We start from the raw sequence: 19,487 nt of genomic DNA, 5'->3' as shown, positions 1-19,487 counted from the left end.
TAAGCAACCTCAGCAGACTGCACGCTTCGGATAAAAAAACTTTCGCATTGTTTACAAATGAGGGCACGTGATTTCACGTAATGGCGGATTTCATTGTTACATGCTGTACAGTGTTAGACACAGTTATTCACTTTCATATCCTTCATGGCAACTTTGAGTTATGCTGCACTGCTGTATCTTTTAAGTGTGTGCTGTAATATGATTCCATGTTTACATGCTTATTTACAAACGAGTACGCATGACCTCACGTAATGGCGGATATCTGTTACATGTTGTACAGTGTTAGACACAGTTATTCACTTTCGTACCCTTCATGGCAACTTTGAGTAATGCTGCACTGCGGGATCTGCTGTAATATGATATTGTGTACATGCAACGCATTCCCTACGTTGTGGTTTACACGCGACACCGTTTTTTTATGAGCGCCGCGTTGTTTGCACGGAGAGGCAAGCTCGCACACATGGACGCCATATGCGATGTGTTTTTAAAGTTCATACGCGCTTACAGAAACGCGTTTAAACAGAAGCTAGACGATAAGGGGATTGGCATCTGAAAACAGTCATCTGAAAACAGCTTTTTATAAAACTAATCACTGCAGAGGTTTATCTGAGATGTTCTGAATTTAGTTTATGTACATGATAGTTTATCAGTGATATTTTTCCCTGTCAGTTATGTATGTAAGGGTATTTCTGTGGACAATTTATGCTAACAGCTGTTTATAACTCTCTTACAGGTCTGCGTCCCTCTCATCAGTACAAAACTATAAAGTGGAAAAACACTTTTTGGACATAAAGTTATATGGTAACATGAGCCACATGAAGTTTACAGCTCTGTTGTTTATCAGTTTCTTATACAAGTTAAGTTTTTGAACTGACCTTCATTTCTATTTTGATTATATTTTTAATTTCTTAATAAACCTCAAACAAACATGTATACATTTATTTGTCCTCACATTCTTTACTGTAGTTCACTCTCAGATTCCTGCCTAAAGGCTCATTATGCAGCTCATTATGCGAGCCTTTGTTGCTAGCTGTCAATCAATCCTTCTCTAAACAAAAAGTGTCTTACAATTTCTAAGTCAATATATTGTTTTATCTGAATAAGAAGGCAGGATGATTTTCACATCATTTTAAAGAAAAAAACTCTAGACTACTAGATTATGTTTAGAAAAGTCTTGTTAAAGCATGTTTAGTATGGGTTTTGTGGACTTATATCAGTGACTTAAAAAATTTGCTTTTTTTAAAACCACGCATAAACATTTTTTTCTCAAAAATACAAACATGTACATACATGTAGCTCGTGTAATATTTTAGCTCAGTTTGTGCTGAACGAAATCTCTTCTTTCAAATTTTGTGATCTTCTTTCAAAATGAAATGGACTAGTCCATAATGGTGCGTGCTGCTGCGCGAAAGATAAACACAAAGTACTGGGAAAGTACACAAACAGAGATGTATCAAGACAAATATAAACGCGAAAATGGGGCTTTAGTGAGTCAACCGCCTAGTTCTGCTAGTAATAGCCTTAGCCCTACATTGATAAAAATTATTTTGTGGTGAAGTAAATAATGTTACTACAGAAAAAATAATTTAACCTGACAGGGCTCCAGACTGTGAGTAAATAGTCGCATTTTGCGAGTATTTTTCATGCCTATGTGACTATTTTTAATTAAACGTCGCACTGGAGCGACTGTGAAATTTAAATACAATTATATTAATATAATGCGCAGGCGATTACGTCTGCGGAGCATCTAGTCACTCTTCCTGTTGCTGCCCGCTTCCCCGCCTTTCTATCACAGCTCAGGTGCATATCACATCTCTAACTTCGTCTCTTTTGTCCACTTTAGCCCGCTTCTGCCCTGATAGTTTTGAGGGGTGGTCTATGGAGACTGCGGGCGAGAGCCTCTGCTTTCGTTTTCGGGAGAAATGACGGGAACTAATATTATGTCAGAGTCCAGTGCTTGTGTTGTAATTAACAATGTTGCATAGTGTTTTTTATATGTGTATGTAAGAGCTTTCTCTGATATTTCAGCGCAGTTGATTCACACAGTTCCTTTTCGTGTCGCTCACTCTCTCTCTCTCTCTCTCTCTCTCTCTCTCTCTCTCTCTCTCTCTCTCTCTCTTTCTCCACAGGCAGCGGCTGGGACACAGAGGCACAGTTATCTGGACTTGGTTCTCTCTCACCTCTTTGCTGGATACAGCGTACGGTAAGTACAGGATTCACACAGTTCCTCTTCGTGTTGCTCACTCTGATAACAAGGAGGGGGGGTCGTCCTGGGCACCACGCCATTACTATACGCCTGGGGCGGACTCACAGCATATATTGAGTAGCCACACTGGACACGACAGCCTCTTCGTTCTCCCTCGACGAGGTGTATGAAAGCGGGGGTTTGTCTGACAAGACACACAGCAATACACAGCAGTACACAGCACCACGTCAAAAGTGAAAGTTCCACAGCACAAAGACTCACCCACCACAATCCAGTGTACACTTAAGATGCCCGCCTTCCTCCACTTCGCCGGGGTCTGTTCGGCGGTGGTTAGTACGGTCCAGTCGGTAGAGGCGTCGCTGTGCCTAGCCCCAGCAAATGTTCCTCCCGCTCACCCACCACGCTAATTTAGGGGTAGGGCCGTCCTCCTTCCCTTGGAGATAATCGCTACAACAACAGAATGTTATGCAGTGCGTCTTCAAACTCAAATTTTGGTACTCACGGATGATGCAAATTTGGTTCCACTGTTCTCTGTCTTAGTGCACACGGCGATCGCCTCCTAATCGCACAAACGGGGCGTCTCCTCCCCTAACAAGATTAGCACAGCAAATCCATGTATCTTAGTAACTTCCATGCAAGTACACTCACGCGAACTCCTTTTCCTCTTCTTTGTTATGTTTCAGTCTTCAGCAGTCCCTGTTCGTTCTTCAACCCGTAAGGTTTGTAATGTCCACACGGCCACACACTTCAGCCTGGGAGAGAGATAACAGTCCACAACGAATGCACCGGACGAACACAACACAACACCTCCACACTGCACACAACGACCTCTGCTCTCTTCGGGGGGCTCCTTTAATCAATCCACAGCCTGCCTTTCTTTCGCCTCCTGTGGCTCTGTCTTCTTTCCGCTCGCTTCCCAGCGCAGCCCGGATCAACAGAGCCTTCGGGCTCTTCAAAAGGTGCGTGTCATTACTCTGCCTTTGGCAAAGGAGCTTTCCCGTGTCAATCGCCCTTTTACTTGTGTTCCTGTAGAGCTATTTATGAGTCTCATCCACGCCCAGCCTCCAATCACAGTTTGCTTCATTAATTCTTCGCACCTGTGGCTCGTAAGGTCCCGATTGTGTTGCCCCGGAACCAGGAAGTAAAAGAGCGTGTCATCAAATGCGGCCTGGGCGGAAACCATCTTCAGGCGGAACCAAGTTTCACCAATTTTGGTTCCGCCCTATGAAAGTCACCCTGTGACAGTAACAGGACACTGTAAAACACACGCCCGACACTCACAATCTTAATACACTCGTGCTCTGAATAAAGATAATTCATATAAGAAAGGAACTTTTGAAACGGTCCTGTGCTACATGCTATCGTCAGCATTACACCACAAAAAAATGCTATCAATAGCATTACACCACAAAAACAATGCTATCGTTAGCATTACACCACAAAAACAATAAAATAATATATTACAGATGCCCTGTAACTATGTCTTACCTTTGCAGTAAAAAGAAAGCCAGCTCGAGGTCTGTTTTTATACCCAGCGCTGACCGGAGCTCCCTCCAAGAATCAAATGCCAATCCGATGTTTACTCTTGTCTTTGCCCCGATGCCGGTCACGCTCTATTTTGGCCGCACTAAATAAGGATTTTTTTTAAACTTACGAGGAGTTTCTGTGAGTGTCTGGATTGTGCTGGAAGTTGGTCGCTTCTTTCCGTCTACAGAGTCCATTTGAAACATGCTAGCAATTGCTGCTGTTTACTAATGGCTGGCGTATGCGTCTATATGAAACGCCCAAGTAGACGAGCATGTACATGACGTCACATTTTGAATTTCGCGCCAATTCGGACCCGACTCCTCCACACACAAAAGAGCCTACAGGCTGATAGAGACAACCGTGGAGGACACTCAAGGTGTCATTCTTTCTATTACATTATGGTTGGCTTATAAATATACAAATGAAAACTCTTATCTTAAAGATTTTTTTAAGTAATAACCTACATTCAGCCCCTTTAAACATGTTTGGACTAAGTTTTAGTGTTTATTTTTTTTGTTTTTACACCACCCAGTGACTGGTGCCACCAAATTGAGGCCCAGCCCCCCAGCTGTACAACTTGGTGGCGCCAGTGCAACCTCTCTCAAATGTTAGTCTGGAGCCCTGCTGATGTTATGTTGTGGATGTTTTCGTCCACTATGGGGTGCTGTTGAGCCTTAATTTGGCCACAACTTTCTCTGCGTTTCAGCAAATGGAATGATTTTTGGTGAAAAATCTTATGTTGACACATATTTTGGGAAAATGCTTTGAACATTTTTCAAAAACTCAACAATACACTGTGGGAAAATTCACAACCCTTTTGTTATGTTTGTGAAGAAAACATCAAAAAAACATATTTTTAATATAAAAAGTGATTGTAGACTGGATTTTTTTTTACCTTTTATCACAGTCTTGGGCATGTGAAAGATTAGTAACAACATTGACTTTGATGCATTGTTAGTTTTTGTGCAGCATCAGATTTAAATTATTTATCCCTCATTTACTGTTTGTGGGTGTTTTGTGCCTATTTATTTATTCTCTATTGGTTTGTGTTGTGCTGCACTTTGTGTGTCCTCTGCTTTCCATCTTCATTTTGGAGTAAAAAAATACTTTTATAGATCTGATGGGGGGGGGCATACGTACCTTCGCCTTGGGCCCCCAATTTGCTAAATCCGCCACTGGTTAGAGCATATACTTATCATAAACTAATGAAGAGTCATCATTAACTACAACATGACATGTTTTCATGGTTAGTTAATGCATTAATTTACAAAAAAAATCATTTGAGTTCATGTTGTAGTTAATGATCAGAGGAGGGTAGAGTACCCAAAATCTGTACTTAAGTAAAAGTACAAGTACTTATACAAAAATTTACTCAAGTAAAAGTAAAAGTAACAATCTAATTATTTACTCGAGTAAGAGTAAAATAGTATTACATGAAAAAACTACTCAAGTAGTTAGTTACTCGTTACTTCCGATCTGATTGAAAAGAAGCGTAAAATCCCTGAATTTCAGACTACTTGGAGGGCTTTCACAAACCTCTCCTTAAAAGTCTCATTGTTCTGCTTATATACTACTTATAAACCTAGGTTAAAGTAAAGCAGTCTATCTCAGTCCTCCAACATCACATAACTTGTCATTAAAAAAAATCTTAAACACACACTGACAGTTAACTGTGTCTTTATTTTCACGTTCACAACAAAATTTGGCTGCATCTGCCTTTAAACAAGCTTACAGTAAGCAAAAAAGAATGTGTGTGTCTGTTTGTTATCATGTTTTTATATGAATAGGTTATTTTTATTGCCATTAATGTGCAATTAATGAACATAAGGAGCTTGATAAAATGCTTATTTTAGAATTTCAAATGGAACTTATCTGTTTTTGCAAATCAACTCTACATTTATTATAATATATAAAACATGTTTCTTTAAAAACATACTTTATTCTTTTATTTTTATAAGTATATAGATTCTTTAGGAAGGAATTAAATAAAATACAATCCAGTTTTTATTCGTATGTATTTTCTACATTTAAGTAAGGTGTCCGGTTATGTGTAGGGGAGAACAGGCGAAAAGTAAAAATTTTCAGAATTTTTTTTTTTTTTAGTTTTTTAAATTTTTAAAGATAATGTTTCAGACAAAGATATATTTTTGCTGTGGTCAGTAACTATCAATACCAGGTGGAATTTTAAACAAATGTAAAATGACTAGTATAATTTCACTTTGAACATAAGTGGTGAATTGTTTTTTTTAACCCAACAAAACAATGTAGATTTTCGCGTTACACTTGTTTTTAACTATACATGACTATGACCTCTTTAATATGTAACTGCAAACATATTTTGTAATTTATCTTTGTAAAAAATAATGAAATCATATTTTCATTTTAAATTTCAGTTTTATCAAATGTTTCAAAAGCAACCAACAGTACAAACTTAAATTCAACAGTTTGAACACTATGAAAATTAAATTAAATTAAATTAGAATAATATAAATGGTATAAGTAAGTGTTACTTTTGTCCCGACAGGATCTCCTCACATTTAAACCCGATTTACTTTTATTTTGAAAAGCTCTTGAGAAGTCAAACTTCAGGATGTGTTAGAGCACTAAATAACCTGAAGATTGATGAAACGAGAAACACAATGCGTTATAATAAAACAATGACCGCTTTTGGAATTTACTTATGGTTGAAAACACCTTTCTGGATCTACAGTACACCCGGAAAATGGTGAGTAAATAACGCAATATTTGTCAGCTCTGTCAAGGGTTGCAAAGATGCTGTCATAGTTTGGAATGCAAATGTTATCAGTCCTCTGAGAAAATCGCTTTGTTACTTTCGTCCAGCGTTACTTTTGCCCCGGTTCTCCCGTATTATTAATGCAAGACTTAACGTTATGCTGTTCAATTTTAGTTTTATGAGGAAATGATATGGAAATGTGCAGATGTGAACGTGTGTTGTTTGTAAGGTTAGAGTAATTTTCATTGCTTGCACAAGAGCGCATATGACAAAAACAGTGCGTGAAATAATATTAAGGCACTGCACAAAGTGACACTTACCGCCGTGTTGTTTCAGGTTGGAGCTTGAATTCATGTACGCTAAGATGTCAGTTCGTTTTGGTGCACAAAGCATACATCGCATTATGAAACTATTCTTTTTGACCTTTTGTAGTGTAAACATAGACCAAACTTGAGGCCACTCGTGATCTGCCTCCGATAGCTTGCATAGGTCATCCTCCGCTTCAGTCATCTCCTTTCATCTACGCGCGCTAAAGGGTGATACGTAGCCACCCCTCGCAACTCACGCAGCCTCTCTAACGTCTCGCAAGACTTTCGAACAAGCCATATAAACTTAAAAAATAAAATATATTCATTAATTATTACCATTTGAAAGTAGCGTAGTAACGCCACCGAATGTAGCGAAGTAAAAGTACAGTTTTTTCATTAGAAATGTACTTGAGTAAGAGTAAAAAGTACCCATCCTTAAATTTACTCTAAAAGTACTAGTTACCCAAAAGATGTACTCAAGTAAATGTAACGAAGTAAATGTAATTCGTTACTACCCACCTCTGTTAATGATGACTCTTCATTAGTTTATGTTCAGTAAGTTACATGTTTTAACTCAGCATTAGTTTATGTTTAAGTAAAAATTCATTTAGGTAGAAGTTCATCATGATTCATGGACCCTTATTATTAATGAATTATAAAGTGTTACTGAGATATAGTAGTTCAATGTTTTCAATAATGAGCAGTTAATCCACTAAACCCAGGGACAATTCCTGAGGCATGTTAAAGAGTTTTGTAGTTCATCAAAAAAAAATGCTGATTCAGTAACAAAACACATATTGTTAAATAAAAACTGGATAAAAACACAATCTCTACAAGTGTGTTTACTAAATACATTTATTATTAATATAATTACATTCGTAAAGATTTTATATTTAGGAAAATCTGAGCATCATTCAAAATAACTGTCAACATGTTTGTAAACTAAACATGTTTTGTCAACGTTATAAACTTTATAAAAAGTATTTTATATTTTTATTAATGATCAAGTATAAAGAACAAAGCATAGTGTAAAAACGCGGATTATAAAAAGTACAAAGAATGCTAGCAGAGGATTCAAAATAATGAAAACAAACATTCAAACATGTGGGAATGACGTAGTCGTAGTGCATTCAATACATCTTGGAAATCGTATTCAGTTTACATCTACAGAAGTGACAACGCCAATGTAAAAAAACTCCATTTCCCAGAATGCACCACCCATCCACCGCACCCATTAGGATCGTCAAGAAATTCAAATAGATACTGGACTCTTTGTTTCTTTTGTTGTCTTTGTTTCTTGCTGAACAGTACGGTAAATTTGATTTAATTATCAATTAAAGTACGGTAAGTCTGCATCGCGCTGATTGGTTACCTATTTGTTCATATTATGTTATTTACTGTGATTCATTTTTGTCTTTAAAGTGTTTAAATTTAAATCACACAGTAAAACATTAATGGGGCGGTTTCCCGGACAGGGATTAGACTAGTCCTAGACTAAAACATTTTTAAGAGCTGTCCAAACTGAAAACAACTTGCACTGACATATCTTAAAATACATCAGGGCTCTTTGTTTTGCCTCAAAATGCACACAGGTAATGTTTTTAGTAAGGCATGTTTGTTAAAACTAGTTATATTTCCTAATTAAACTAAGGCCTAGTCCTGGATTAAGCTAATCCCTGTCCGGGAAACCGCCCCTAAGAGTAGCCTATACGCGGTACACAACAGTAAACATGAATGTTAACAATACGCAAAGTTAACGTTACATTGTGACGACTCAACAGAGAGGAGGAAGCAAATGCAGGCAATCAGAAATGTTTAATTGAAGATGATGGTAAACACAGAAATGACTGAAACAATAACTGAGTCCAGAATGTTGGCAATGGTGATCAAAGGTCTACGGTGGCGTGAGAAGTGCTGGATGGTGAAGTTGGTGGTGAATGTGATGATGGTCAATGGATGAAACCAGGTACAGACCGGAACACTCACACGAAGACGACAACACGAAACACTGATCCAGAAACACGAACACGGGAGACGATAATCCAAACTGTGTGGCTGCAACATGAATGAGGATCTGACAACATGGAGAGAGATGAGTGAGTATTTGTAGCTGAGTGGAGATGAGGATCAGCTGGAGCGAGACAATCAACACACAGGTGACAACAATCAATCAAACGAGCACATGGAGACTACGTGAGTACAAACACAAACACAAAACATGACACGGAGGAAACAATGGATTTCCTACCGTGACTGTACCCCCTCCCCTAGGACGTCACCTGACGTTCCCAGCCTGCTTTACCTGTAGATTGTAATCATCTATAAAGCGGTGATCCAGTATGTCCCGCGCAGGAACCCACCTTCTCTCCTCCGGACCGCAACCTTCCAAATCCACCAAGTACTGAAATCCGCGTCCCCTCCATCTAGAGTCCAGAATACGGTTAACCGAATATGTGGTCTCCCCATTAAAGCTGCCGTCGGCAACTCTGGAGGATTGAGCAGTTTCCAAATGTTTACAATTTCATGTCCCTCCCCCACTACCTCCGAGCAACCTCCCTCAGAGCTGGTTGTCGTCAGCGCGTGTGCAAAAGTATTATTGTGAACGCATACTTAGCAAGAATACCGGAAATGCCGGTCCGATATTGATCCTAGTTTTATTACAGTCACAGTCGCTTTCTATCTTTGTTTCCTTCTTTTCATTGGTTGTTTTCTAGCTCTAGTTGTTAACCGAGAAATCGGAAGTTTGTTACTAAAAGTTCTCTCCGCCATCACGCTGTTCAAACCAAAACACCTATGAATTCAGGCGGATGCACGTGATATTGTAACGCGCGCGAGGGGGATGGGGATCTGTGGCGCGTGCAGTTACTGTGATTGACAGGCAGATTTTACACAGCCCTGCGCTGATTGGACCAAATGAACCGGGAGCGGTGGATTTTTGCAAAACAAATAACAGGCTCCAGGTGGAGCTAGAAGCGCGGGGTTTTTTCTTAAACATTCACTGAAACCAACACTATGCTCCGATAGAACAACATAAATTAGACTATGATCAAAAAATATGATCAAATAAGTTGCCGACCGCAGCTTTAACGATATGAGGCGGGGGGGAACCGAGGCAGGCGGGTTAAGACAGGAAAAAATCACCGGTTTAATTTTGGACACATGGAACACGGGATGAACCCTCCTGTACGCCGATGGAAGGCTGAGACGCACTGTTACCGGATTAATGATTTTGGTAACAGAAAACGGGCCAATAAATTTGGGAGCAAGCTTATTCGAAACGGAATGCATCGGAATATTCTGGGTTGAAAGCCACACTCTTTGACCGACGACGTAACGGGGAGGCTTCGACCGGTGGCGATCTGCCTTAGCCTTGGTGCGCGACCTTGCCTGGAGCAGAGCTCTGCGAGCTCTGGTCCAGGTGGGGTGACACCTCTGGACTAGTGCGTGTGCGGAGGGAACCGACACCTCGGATTCAGTACTGACAAAATTAGGTGGTTGGTACCCTAAACTACACTTAAATGGAGACATGCCCGTAGATGACACTGGCAGAGAATTGTGTGCGTACTCCACAACTGAGAGTTGCTGACACCAGGACGAAGGATTGTTGGAAGCCAAGCATCGCAAAACCCTTTCGACATCCTGATTGGCTCGCTCGGTTTGACCATTGCTCTGGGGATGGAACCCGGACGAAAGGCTAACAGTCGCTCCTAACAATTTACATAATTCTCGCCAAAATTTGGACACAAATTGGGGACCCCTGTCAGAAACCACGTCTGTCGGAAGGCCATGTATACGGAAGACGTGGTCAATGACAGCTACCGCTGTTTCCTTGGCTGATGGCAATTTGGGCAAGGGAATGAAATGAGTCGCCTTCGAGAACCGGTCCACTATGGTTAAAATCACTGTATTACCCTTAGAGGGTGGGAGGGCGGTAATGAAATCTAGCCAAATGTGGGACCAGGGTCTCGAAGGGACAGACAGCGGTAAGAGTAACCCATCTGGAGGTCGATTGGAAGTCTTACCAATAGCACAAACCGAGCAAGCCAAGACGAAGTCGTGGACATCACGAGCCATACCAGGCCACCAAAATCGTTGCTTGACTAGAAACCTAGTTCTACTAACCCCTGGGTGACAAGCAACACTGGAACAATGACCCCACTGGAGAACGTCTGACCGTAACCCCTCCGGCACAAACAAACTAAGGCAGTCAAAACCTTCGATTCGACCTCCCATCTGACCGCGGAGATAATGATGGTCTCCGGTAAAATGGGCTCGGGAGTAGCAGTACGATCGGAACGCTCAAAAAGCGGGATAAAGCATCGGGTTTGATGTTTTTGGAACCCGGACGGTAAGAAAGTGTAAAATTGAAACGACCGAAAAACAATGCCCACCGAGCCTGCCTGGAGTTAAGTCTTTTGGCGGTTCTAATGTATTCGAGATTTTTATGGTTCGTCCATACAATGAAAGGTACACCCGACCCGAGGGGAGGTCAAAGCGGTCAGAGGTGCGGCTAGTTGGCTGAAATTGCGAATGAAACGCAGATAAAAATTGGCGAACCCCAGAAATCTCTGCAGGGCCTTGCGAGACTCTGGGGATGGCCAATCTACCACAGCCTTAACCTTTTCAGGATCCATGCGAACACCCTCCGTCGAAATTATGTGTCCTAGAAAAGAAACAGACTGTGCATGAAAAACATATTTCTCCGCCTTGACAAACAATCCATTCTCTAGCAACCGCAGAAGCACTCGTTGTACGTGTTGCACGTGTTCCTGGAGAGACGAAGAAAAAATCAATATGTCATCCAGGTAAACATATATGAACTGATCGACCATGTCTCGCAACACGTCATTAACGAGTGCTTGGAAGACTGCCGGCTGGTTAGATAGCCCGAATGGCATCACGCAGTACTCAAAATGGCCTCTAGGGGTGTTAAATGCAGTCTTCCATTCATCCCTCTTCCTAATACGGACCAAATGATATGCATTACGTATGTCCAATTTAGTGAAAATGGACGCTCCCTGCAACCTCTCAAAAGCTGAAGACATAAGCGGCAAAGGATAGGTATTCTTTACCGTTATGTTGTTCAACCCTCGGTAGTCAATACAAGGTCGCAAGGATCCGTCCTTCTTTCCCACAAAAAAGAACCCCGCCCCCGCAGGAGAAGAGGAAGGGTGGATGAACCCCGTTGCTAGAGAACTGGATATATATTTCTCCATGGCCGCTGTCTCTGGAATAGACAAAGAATATAACTTGCCTTTAGGCGGAGAGGTACCAGGCAATAACTCTATCGCACAGTCATAGGGACGATGAGGAGGAAGAGAATCAGCCCGAGACTTGCTGAACACCTCCTTCAGGTCGTGGTACTCCGCGGGCACATTAGCCAAATCCACTGCTTCCCCCTGAAACACAGACAAAGGACAAGACAAATGACACTCCTCGCTCCAGCTAACCACAGATCCAAGACCCCAATCGATCCTGGGGTTGTGTTTATGGAGCCAAATGGGAGTTTGAGGTGAGTCCGTGATGAAAAATGAAATCTCCTCTGTATGGTTACCAGATGTGACAAGGGAAACAGGTATAGTGGTCTGTGTGATGACAGGCAACCTGTGTCCGTTGAGTGCAAAAGGTGCAATGGGGTGTTTGAGGGATGTGAGAGGAATGTTGAGCTTACTAGCAAACTTGAAGTCCATGAAACTACCCTCGGCCCCAGAATCCACCAAAGCGTGATGATCAAGTGCGTGGGTGGACCACCGTAGTCTCACCGGAAGGAGTGTCGATGTAGATGAGGTCTTCCTGGCAAAGATCCCACCCGATAGTAGCCTCAGATTTCCTATCGGGCTTGATCTTTTACTGGACAGCGCTGGATGTGATGTTCTTGGCTGCCACAGTATAAACACAGTCCCAGGGATCTCCGCCTGAACCTCTCCTCCCGGGAGAGCCGAGCTCGCCCCACCTGCATGGGTTCAAGATCTCCAGGTGGGCTGACCGCAACCTCTGACTGCTGACGCTGAACCTCCGATCTGGTCATGAGAGTAGCTCTCCCCCTCCGTTTGGGAGCTTGGTGAGTCGGTTGTCTATTCTGATGGTGAGGTCGATCAGACCATTGAGAGAAGTGGGGAGTTCAACGGAACGTATCTCTTGTTGAATGCGGTCAGCCAACCCATGCAGGAAGTGATCCCACTGCGCCTCTTCGTTCCACTTACACTCCGCCGCCAGGGTGCAGAACTCGATCGAATAATCAGACACGGACCTATCTTCCTGACGTAGGTCCGCTAGAAGTCTAGCCGCCTCCCTCCCGGCGACGGAGCGGTCGAAGACCCGTTTCATCTCCTCCGAAAGGGCATGGAACGAAGCACAGCAGCTGTCTTGGTTCTCCCACACCGCCGTCCCCCAGAGGGCAGCCTTCCCAGTCAGTAGCGACAAGACGAAGGCCACCTTCATCTCCTCGGTGGAAAACGTGCGGAGCTGAAGGGCGAAGTGCAGAGAACAATGTGACAAAAATGATCGACAAAATTTAGGCTCCCCCGCATACTTCTCAGGGATGGGGAGGCGTGGTTCGGACTGGGAAATCCCCCCGGAGACGATCGGTGGTGTGGGTGGCGTGGGCCGGCGCAGCGAGTGGCGGTTGTTGTTGTTGAGCCTGGAGAGCGAGCTCGGACGCCTTCTGTCACCATTGCTTGGAAAGCTCGACCCATCTCATCTATCGCCTTGTCCTGGCGATCCATACGACCAACGGCTCTCTGCAAAAACTCCTCCAGATGAGATGGGGAGTGATCGCCTGCTGCTTCCATGATGGCCAGATCCTACTGTGACGACTCGACAGAGAGGAGGAAGCAAATGCAGGCAATCAGAAATGTTTTATTGAAGATGATGGTAAACACAGAAATGACTGAAACAATAACTGAGTCCAGAATGTTGGCAATGGTGATCAAAGGTCTATGGAGGCGTGAGAAGTGCTGGATGCTGAAGTCGGTGGTGAATGTCATGATGGTCAATGGATGAAACCAGGAACAGACCGGAACACTCACACGAAGACGACAACATGAAACACTGATCAAGAAACACGAACACGGGAGACGATAATCCAAACTGTGTGGGTGCAACATGAATGAGGATCTGACAACATGGAGAGAGATGAGTGAGTATTTGTAGCTGAGTGGAGATGAGGATCAGCTGGAGCGAGACAATCAACACACAGGTGACAACAATCAATCAAACGAGCACATGGAGACTACGTGAGTACAAACACAAACACAAAACATGACACGGAGGAAACAATGGATTTCCTACCGTGACATACATGCACAACTGGCTGTTAAAAGAATCAATTCGATGTTTAAATTTTTAAAAACAAAACTTTAAAGAAGCCGAGATGAAACGTGATTTGCTTAAAAACAAAATACCAGGAACTTATGTGTTGGTAATGTTAGCAGCTAGCAAGTGACTCTCTGCTATTTTAAATGATACAGATGATCCTCTGTGGACTAAAAGCTCATTGCTTTAGTTCTGGTAGATGCTGGTAGATGCTGCTTATTTTGCAAGTTTTAATGCATTATTTTGATTTGTAACAAAGCCAGCTTCACTTTGACATAACCTAGATGCTATTGTAAGCTTGGATCATAATATATTTTAACATTATATGTTTGCCTTTCTTTATCTTTTTAAAGCAACACTATGTAGTTTTTCAACCTTTAACTAATGTCTCAAATTATTTCAGTGATAGAACAACTGTTAACTGGACAAATTCTACTGCTGCTGCAACCTAACCAGCATCCTAGCTGCTACAAGCACACTCTGAAAGTCGAGGTGGAGGGTAGAGCACACAGCCCCGCCCCTCCCCCTCCCTGCAGAAGAGTGTCTGATACCAGGCACTGTTGCACTTTTTAACCACATGGGGGAGCCGTACATCAATTTTACATGGAAAATACATAGTGTTGCTTTAAATATGAAGTCTATCCAACACAGAAAATCAGATGATGTACATTATGCATTTATTTGATCATATATGTTGTTGTATCCTTGTACAGTTTAATGTAAACTTCCTAAAATGTACAACTTTAATTGTATGTCATTTGATTTGTTGTATGCAACTTTTAATATTTGTGTAAAATAATTGTTTTGTGATTGTGGATTGTTCAGGGTTTTTTATTAAATAAACATTTTAGACTCAATTTAAGTTTTTCTTTTTTGAAGGGTTTTGGGGGTATATAGAGGGATGTTGTAATCTATCTGCATAGCAGGTAAAAAATCAAGTCACTATGAGGGCTATGAGGGCTTGGGTTGGGCTAAATACAAAGTGTAACCAATCAAATCATGTCAACAGGAAAGTTTCAAAGTTGTGTCCCAATAGTTGTCAGGTTTTTGGGAGTTTTTTTTTTAAAGCAACCAATCAGTGTTGAGATTAAACACCAATGGGGACACCAGAATTGTGCAAAGGTGTGAAATTCCAGTACCTGTAGGTGTGAAAGTGTCCCCTGACAAAATCTTCAATGGGATTACTTGCCATAGCAACAAATGGCTGCATATACCACGGGAATATCCCTTCAGCAAGATACATCCGAATTGGTATCATTAGGGGAGTATCCTAACTTGGTGGAATTAGTAGTTTTCACTGCATGAAAAGAGCTGTATACGGACAAATACGGGATGGGAAATCCCTGCTAAACTTTAGGTTTGCCAGATTTTTCAGGCAGAGTGCTTGGAAACAAAACACAGAAGTAAACTCGTGAAACATTCAGAAAACTTACGTATGTGGATATATATAGGAACTGGTATAGGTTTCCAGGAATCCTTACCGCTGGTTGTGAGGAGGGGTGGGTGTGAGGTGTGAAGGGCTTTTTATATGTTAATGACCCACAGGTAGAAGTGCTTTGTTTTCAGAGCTGATGAGCTGAGTATCCGGTGGTTGTTTGGATCAGAACTCCGAAAGAGTCGGAGCAGATTTTTTAATAAACGTTATCTTTATTAACCGACCGCACATTTGATCTTTTTATACATACATTCTTGCCTAAATAGCTTTTGAATATACATTTTGTGACACAATAAGAGTAATATTTCAAACATTATGCAGGCGCTCTCTTCCATGGTGGCTGTCGTAAGTTCACACGAGTCATCTGATGACGTTTCACTTGGACAGACAACTACGCATTGTTGTATATATTTTTTTGCGTGTGTTATTATTATTTTATTATTATGCAATTCGTGAACATTATTATTGAGCCTTGGCAGTCTATTTTGTATTTGTTTTATTGAGGAGAAAAAAAACAGACAATAACGCATATTGTGTTGCGCCTGCGCTGTGACGTTCTTTTTTCAACCGCATTTCCAGTCAAGAGGTCAAGAATGTTCCTGTCTGCATCAGGTAAGAATTTTAATAAAAAATTACCGTTATAATATGATATCTATTTTTCATATAGTGTAAGAAACTTTAGCATTAATTGTGCAGGAGACTGTTCATTTAAACTTTATTGTGGTAACGTTAAATGCTCGCTCGTTTTGCAAAGTTACGTTTGGAGATTCATGTTAACAGTCATTGTTTAATGAAAGTCATTGGACTAGTATGTGTGACACTTGCAGCACTTTAACGTAAATCTTTAACACCGTGTCCTAAATAGATGTGACATGCGGTAACGGGTTTCTTTTCAGTTTATGTCCTGACGTTAATAGGACGGGATATTATAAATTATGCCTTTCGATTATCGCGACGCCTCGTCACGTTTGGTTAAGCACATGGTGGAACAGTATGCACGTCACTGTACCTAATGTACTGTACACCTGTGACCGGCATGACGAGACAAAAGATGGTAAAACTCATTATTATTCGGTGATGCTGTAACATACTGGATGCACCGCCACATTTTATAATAATGTTTTTTTATTTTCGTGTCGCGCCCCTCGCGTTCAATATAACATAGTGGTCTAAATGTAAGGAGTCAAACTTCGCTAACCTTTCACTGCTTGAAGTAAGGCTGAAGTGCTACGTAGTGAATAAAATGGGTGTAGTTTTGTGCTACTAGATTTAGATCACAATTTTTGTGTCAATGTTTGTTTGTAATCTTTTTTAGCTATCCATCTGAAAAAGAAAAGCTGGCACTCGCAAAGGAGATTGTGTTGTTGGATTATGGTCTCATTTGGTCAAAATGAGGGACATGTACTGTAAGGATGCTTTTACATACTTCATTAATGTGTATGAAATTACTTACTTGACAATGTGTATAAAAACTGTACTTGACTCTAACTTAGTGCTATTTTTGCATTGATCATGATAGGAGTATTTTTCTTTTTTTTTTTTTCTTTTTTTTTTTGATGACCCATCACAGTGGATTTATAAAAATGAGACTGCAGAACATCAGAAGGAAGCTTCAATGGAGTTGACGTGATAGGACATCATCAATAAAGAATGCCATTGACCAAACCTTCAGTCATCAAAAGAGATGGATACAGGTAATGACAAAATCACCAACTGTTGGTGAAATCTTTAAGGAATATCCCCAATGTCTGGACATGTAATATACTTGTAATATATAACTTTACACAAAGTGTTTCATAATTTCAATATTAATATTTCTTATTAAATTTACTGAAGGTGGACATCGAGTTTTCCAGACTTACCGATAGGAAAGAAGACATGTTTATCAGGAAATGGGAGGTGACAATTATTGAGAAACTCGGGGAAATAGCATCTTTAGAGAAGAAAATGGACATCAGACATTCATTGAGGAAAGCTGTCAGTCAACATAATGGTATGATTTCCTGTTTCTGTTCCAAATTTTTTATTTGGAAAATGACATTATAAATGTAACATTCAATGTAAGATATAAAAGTAATCCTTTTTAAAGGATTTTTTTTCATAATTTATATTTTGCATGTGACCTGCATGTTTACTACACCCAGATGAGCTGTGTTATACAATGTTAAGTATTCTCATTCATCTTCTGCTGTGTGAATTCTGCTGTCTCTTTGTGCCGGTAAGCTTTGTGATTATAAACTTTATATAAAATAAGTAATTTTCATGCAACAACATTTTCTAATGATGTTCATTGTTTCATTTCTGTAGGCTGGTACCAGCGTGACCTCTTTGCTTACTTAATGATGAAAAGGTGTCTAAAATCAGCTCAGCCACAGTTGGTTTCCAGCGGTTCTTCAGGACTTAGAGGCCACTATGTAATTGTCGCAATGAACGATTCTCTTGCCTTTCCACTTGATGTTGACAAGCTGACCTGTGCGGTGGACAGACTTTTCAAATTTACTAGCTAAGTAACCTTAAGTATCCCTGCCAACTGTCTTCAGTTTATTTTTTGTATAAATATGATCTACCCTTGTCCCAGTCCTCTTGCAAACGATCCAAGGCAATGGAGTTTCAAGATGGACCGCAAAATTGCAGTCTGTTTTAAACAATGCATGCACTATGTGGCGGTTTCTCGGACAGGGATTAGATTAGTCCTAGACTAAAAGATTTTTAAGAGCTGTCCAAACTGAAAACAACTTGCACTGACATATCTTAAAACATATCAGTGCCCTTTGTTTTGCCTCAAAATGCACACAGGTAATGTTTTTAGTAAGGCATGTTTGTTAAAACCAGTTATATTTCCTAATTAATCTAAGGCCTAGTCCTGGATTAAGATAATCCCTGTCCGGAAAACCACCCTTAAATATTTGTGATGGAAATTTCTTTGAATACACTTGTCAAGTTCATTTAAAGTATTTTTCTAAATGTAAAATAACATGTTAATGTTTCAGGACAAGTTAAGAATTTTTGATAACTTGCATGTTGAAAATGATTTCAGACATTGTTCTATGCAACATGTTTAACACGTGCTTTTAAATTCAAAGAATTATTTTATAAATAGTGTTTTAAAATGTATGACTCTAATAAGTGATTATACTTGCACTTACATTTATTTAAATTAGCATACATCTAGCAACATACAGTACTAGCATATTTTCATGCTAGCATTAATTGTCAAATATTTGTTATTTTACAAATAAATAGTTAAGTAGTATATTCTGTGTTAAATTTAACTTAACATGTGTTGTCCCTGCGCACACTCAGAACATGTGTAAGAAATAACACATGTTGTGTTGTTTTTAACACATTTGTTTTAAGAGTGTAAAAGTCTTTCACATGTGAATGCAAAACATGTTGGGTGATACAGACTGACAAACTCAGGTAAACTTATCTGCAGATACCTGTCAGCTACTGTACTTCTAGTCCAGAGGTGCCGAAATTAGGGCACATAGCCCAAAGTTGGCCCACAATAGACCTTTAATTTGGCCCGTCATGCCACGTGAGATAAGGAAAAAGGATAAAAGTCAAGTTTTAAAGTACATGCATACTTGAAGGTGTATTACATGCATCACGAAACTTAATGAACTCGGGTACTATAGCCATGGTACTATATGACATGTTTTTCATTGCTAGTTAATGCACTAATTTACAAAAAATAATTTGAGTTCATGTTGTAGTTAATGATGACTCTTCATTAGTTAATGTTCAGTAAGTTATGTCTTAACTCAGCATTAGTTTATATTTATGTAAGAATTAATTTAGGTATAAGTTCATCATGATTCATGGACTCTTATTATTATTGAATTATAAAGTGTTACCGAGATAATAGATATAGTAGTTCAATGTTTCCAATAATGAGCAGTTAATCCACTAAACCCAGGGACAATTCCTGAGGCATGTTAAAGAGTTTTGTATTTCATCAAG

At 40.4% G+C, this 19,487-nt stretch overlaps 1 long non-coding RNA gene across 1 annotated transcript; it reads left to right on the top strand.

The window, feature by feature from the left end:
* The first annotated feature begins 15,555 nt into the window (after nucleotides 1–15,555).
* On the top strand, nucleotides 15,556–17,826 carry LOC141353358 (uncharacterized). The gene is made up of 4 exons (XR_012360435.1): nucleotides 15,556–16,136; nucleotides 16,840–17,218; nucleotides 17,361–17,517; nucleotides 17,669–17,826. It is a non-coding gene; the product is annotated as an uncharacterized lncRNA (long non-coding RNA).
* Nucleotides 17,827–19,487: the final 1,661 nt, after the last annotated feature.

The sequence above is a fragment of the Misgurnus anguillicaudatus genome, chromosome 3, assembly GCF_027580225.2.
Source record: "Misgurnus anguillicaudatus chromosome 3, ASM2758022v2, whole genome shotgun sequence".
NCBI classification, from domain to species: domain Eukaryota; kingdom Metazoa; phylum Chordata; class Actinopteri; order Cypriniformes; family Cobitidae; genus Misgurnus; species Misgurnus anguillicaudatus.
This window is presented reverse-complemented; position numbering and strand designations above follow the sequence as displayed.